Source organism: Triticum aestivum, chromosome 6D (assembly GCF_018294505.1).
Source record: "Triticum aestivum cultivar Chinese Spring chromosome 6D, IWGSC CS RefSeq v2.1, whole genome shotgun sequence".
NCBI lineage: Eukaryota > Viridiplantae > Streptophyta > Magnoliopsida > Poales > Poaceae > Triticum > Triticum aestivum.
Window position 1 is genome coordinate 175,403,837 of NC_057811.1, and position 5,460 is coordinate 175,409,296.

The window sequence follows — 5,460 nt, forward strand, 5'->3', positions numbered from 1 at the left end:
CAAAAATTCCTATAAATACAGAAACCTCCAGAAATAAACCTAGATCGGAAGTTCCGTCGCCGCAAGCCTCTGTAGCCACGATAAATCAATCTAGGCCCTCTCCGGCACCCTGCCGGAGGGGGCCATCATCACCGGTGGCCATGGAGGAGTATACCGGAGAGGCCATCATCTCCATGAAGGCCAAGGACCAGAGGGAGAACCTTTCCCCATCTAGGGGGGAGGCCATGGAGGAGGAAGCACAAGGGGGAGAACCTCTCCTCCTCTCTCTTGGTGGCACCGGAGTGCCATTGAGAGGGGAATCATCGCCGCGGTGATCGTCTTCATCAACATCAGCATCCTCATCTCTTTTACGCGGTCCACTCTCCCGCACCCTGCTGTAATCCCTACTTGAACATGGTGCTTTATGCCACATATTATGATCCAATGATGTGTTGCCATCCTATGATGTTTTGAGTAGATATCCTTTGTCTTTGGGTTGATTGATGATCTAGATTGGTATGAGTTGTATGTTTTACTTTGGTGCTATCCTATGGTGCCCTCCGTGTCGCGCAAGCGTGAGGGATTCCCGCTGTAGGGTGTTGTAATACGTTCATGATTCGCTTATAGTGGGTTGGTGAGTGACTGAAACACAAACCCGAGTAAGGGGGTTGTTGCGTATGGGAATAAAGAGGACTTGACGCTTTAATGCTATGGATGGGTTTTACCTTAATGATCTTTAGTAGTTGCGGATGCTTGCTAGAGTTCCAATCATAAGTGCATATGATCCAAGTAGAGAAAGTATGTTAGCTTATGCCTCTCCCTCATATGAAACTGCAATAGTGATTACCGGTCTTGTTAACAATTGCCTAGGACAATTCCGCACACCGATCCACCATTATTCCACACTCGGTATTTATAATATTTAGTAATATATTCTAACTTCATGATAACAGCACCTACTTTTATGTTTTAGCTCTCCGATATCATGCAAAGTTATCCTCTTCATACCCACAACGTAGTTTTATTTCTCGTTGCTAGTCGGAAGCAAACGTTCGGTGTACATAGAGTCGTATCAGTGGCAGATAGGGCATGAGAGAATATTGATCTTACCTTTATCTCCTTGTGGGTTCGACACTCCATACTTATCAATTCCACCTTTGGAAATTGCTACGATGATTCCTTGCACTTGGGGATTATCAAGCTTTTTTCTGGCGCCGTTGCCGGGGAGCAATAGCGTGGGGTCGATATTCTCGTGTGTGCTTGTTTGCTTTCTCCACTAAGTAGATTTTGTTTTTCCTTTTTGTTTCTTTTTAGTTGTGGGTGAAACATACAAAAAAAATTACTTGCCTTTCATGCCTAAAAAGTTTTTTTTTCAAAAAGAGAAGTGATTGGAAAGTTATGCATTGAAGAAGTGAGGGTCGACCTTGAGCACTTGTGTTCATGCTCACGGAAACAATGTAAAAAATTTCATGGAAGTTTCTCTATAAATAATTATCCCCTTGTGTATATCCATTGTATTATAAAAATAATGTGCCAAGCTTTGGTTTTAGGATGATTAGATTGCTTGTTTACTATGTGCAGAGCAAAAACAGAAACTTTGTCTGTAGCGCGTGATTTTACATTTCTTACTGGAAAGTCAAATGGATCTGAAACTTTTAGCACATTACTTCTGTACAAATTTTTCAAATTGTCAAATTTATTTCATAATTTTTGGAGTTACAGAAGTTTGCTAAACTTCCAGATTACTACAGACTGTCCTGTTTAAGACAGATTCTGTTTTTGATGCATTGCTTGCTTGTTTTGATGAAACTATCAATTTCAATCAGTGGATTAAGCCATGGAAAAGTTATATTACAGTAGCTATAATTCAAAAACAAATTATGAATTGGTTTGCAACAGTACTTATAGTAGTGATTTGCTTTGTTATACTAACGGATCTCACAAAGTTTTTGCTAAGTTTTTGTGGATGAAGTGTTCGAAGAACGAGGAGTTACCGATGTGAGAAGAATAAAGAGAGGCAAGAGTTCAAGCTTGGGGATTCCCAAGGCACCCCAAGTAAATATTTCAAAGGAAGCATCTAAGCTTGGGGATGCCCCGGTTGGCATCCCATCTTTCTTCTTCAACAAATATCGGTATACCTTAGTTTTGTTTTGTTCACATGATTTATATCCTTTGTGTTTTTGTTTTTCTTTAAGAACCATGCTAGTATGAGATGTCCCTTCATCAATTTATAGAATACTTCATGTGCTTCACTTATATATTTTAAGTATGATCTTATAGAATTGCTCTTTGTGCTTCACTTAAATCTATTGAGTATGGTTTTATAGAATGCTTCGTGTGCTTCACTTATACATTTTGAGCTTGGATATTGGTTAGCCTATATTAATTGTAGGATGCTCCATGAACTTCACTTATATCTTTTGGAGTATGAATAATACTATCATCTAAAGCGGGTTTGGAAGAATGTCAACTTCAGGAACTAGTGATCCCGCTATTCCGAATGAGAAGAATTTTGCTTATGTGGAGAGTAGAAAAAATTTATATGCTTGTAGATCATGAAAAGAATGCTTTATGTGATGGTTATATTGTTGAATTCATTCATGATTCTACTGGAAATTATTATGAGGGAGGAATATATGCTTGTAGAAGTTGCAATAATATCAAGTTTCCTCTCTATGTGCTTAAAGTTTGAAGTTATACTTGTTTTGCCTTCCTATGCTAGTTGATTCTTGTTCCTATAAAATTATGTGTTCACAAAATCCCTAGGCATAGGAAGTTGGTTAGATTCAAATGTGCTAGTCATATTCTTCATGATGCTCTCTTTATGTTTCAATTCTTATCTTTTATGTGAGCATCATTGAAATCATCATGCCTAGCTAAAAGGCATTAAAGAAAAGCGCTTGTTGGGAGACAACCCAATATTTACCCTTACTGTTTTTGTGTGTTTACATGATTAAGCTACTGTATTAATCATTTTTATAGCTTTTGTTTCAATAAAGTGCCGAGTAAGACCTTTGGGAAGACTTGGGTGAAAGTTAATGTGATCTTGCTGTAAAAAACAGAAACTTTGCGCTCACGAGAATATATGTCATTTTTTACAGAAGAGTGCTTTTGAGTTGATTCGTTTTGCAGAAGATTAATAGACAAATTCCTCACGTCCACCAATTTATTTCATAATTTGTGGAGTAGCAGAAGTATGGTTTCTGTTCAGATCATTACAGACTGTTCTGTTTCTGACAGATTCTGTTTTCATCGCATAGTTTGCTTGTTTTCTAGTTTCTATGGCTTATATTTCTCAATATAAATTGTAGAAATGATATGGTACAGTAGGAATTGTGTGAGAACAATTATGAACCTTGTCTTTGACAGTACCAAAGTGAATGTTTTGCTCTTTATCATACTAACCTATCTCACGAAGTTCCGTTAAGTTTTGTGTGATTGAAGTTTTCAAGCTTTGGGTGAGATATCGATATAGGAGAATAAGGAGTGGGAAGACCCTAAGCTTGGGGATGCCCAAGGCACCCCAAGCTAATCTTCAAGGAAGACTCAAGCGCCTAAGCTTGGGGATGCCCCGGAAGGCATCCCCTCTTTCGTCTTCAAAACTATCGGTATACCTTACTCGGAGCTATATTTTTATTCGTCACATGATATGTGTTTTGCTTGGAGCGTATTTTCAATTTTACTTTCTGTTTGAATAAAATCATTGGATCTGAAATATTAAATGAAAAAGAATCCTCCCTTGGCTAGTTAATTATTTGACTACTCAGTGTCCTTCACTATTATCTTTTGGAGTAGTTTGTCATTTACTCACATGCTTCACGTATATCCTACGAGTAAATGGTTGAATAATTGAATATCATAAATCTGAATTTATATATGTTTCATATGCTTATACCATGGGGAGTAATGACTTCACATAGAATAAGTATAGGTAGTAAACTTATTAAAAGTTAGAAAATGTAGAATTGATCACTTGAACAATTCATGAAAGAATATTTAAGGAAGAGAGATTTCACATATAAATATACTATCTTGGACATCTTTTGTAATTGTGAGCACTCATTAAAATATGACATGCTAAAAGGTTGATGTCGAACAAGGAAGACAACGTAATGGGTTATGTTTTCTTATATCCGAAATAAAGTATATTGTCTTGGATCATCCAACATGTTGAGCTTGTTTTTTCTCCTCATGCTAGCCAAATTCTTTGCACCAAGTAGAGATACTACTTGTGCTTCCAAACATTCCTTAAACCAGTCTTGCCATGAGAGTCCACCATACCTACCTATGGATTGAGTAAGATCCTTCAAGTAAGTTTTCATCGGTGCATGCAATAAAAATTGCCCTCTAAATATTTATGATCTATTAATCTGGAGAAAATAAGCTTTATACGATCTTGTGATGTGGAAGAAATAAAAGCGACGGACTGCATAATAAAGTTCCATATCACAAGTGGCAATATAAAGTGACGTTCTTTTGCATTAAGATTTTGTGCATCCAACCATAAAAGCGCATGACAACCTCTACTCCCCTCTGCGAAGGGCCTATCTTTTACTTTTATCTTCTACCTTATGCAAGAGTCATGGTGATCTTCACCTTTCCTTTTTACATTTTATCCTTTGGCAAGCACATTGTGTTGGAAAGATCCTGGTATATATATCCAATTGGATGTAAGTTATCATGAACTATTATTGTTGACATTACCCTTGAGGTAAAAGGTTGGGAGGCGAATCTATAAGCCCCTATCTTTCTCTGTGTCCGATTAAAACTTTGAACCCATAAATATCACGTGAGTGTTAGCAATTGTGAAAGATTAAATGATAGTTGAGTATGTGGAGTTTGCTAAATCAAAGCTCTGACATAGACCCTTCCTGAAAATAAGATGAATTGCAATTGTTTGATGACTGAGAATATAGTTTGTTAGTTTCAAGAAAGTTTATGATCTATACTTTAACATGTGAATAGCTTGTTACTTGATCATGAAAAGTTTTATGAAAATGAGCTACTGTTATAATATATAATGATGCTAGAAAAGGTGATTGAAACTATCATTGATGAAACTTATGCACTTGATAGCATTCACGCTTCATAAATTATTTCTTTTATCATTTACGTACTCGAGGACGAGCAGGAATTAAGCTTGGGGATGTTGATACGTCTCCAACGTATCTATAATTTATGAAGTATTCATGCTATTATATTATCAACCTTGGATGTTTTATATGAATTTATATGCTATTTTATATGATTTTTAGGACTAACCTATTAACCTAGAGCCTGGTGCTAGTTTCTGATTTCTCCTTGTTTTTGAGTTTTACAGAAAAGGAATACCAAACGGAGTCCAATTGACGTGCCAATTTTTGATGAATTTTTGTGGACCAAAAGAAGCCTCAGGAGTGCAAGAGTTGGGCCAGAAGAGTCCCGGGCTGCCCACGAGGGTGGGGGGCGCGCCCACCCCCCAGGGGCGCGCCCCCTACCTCA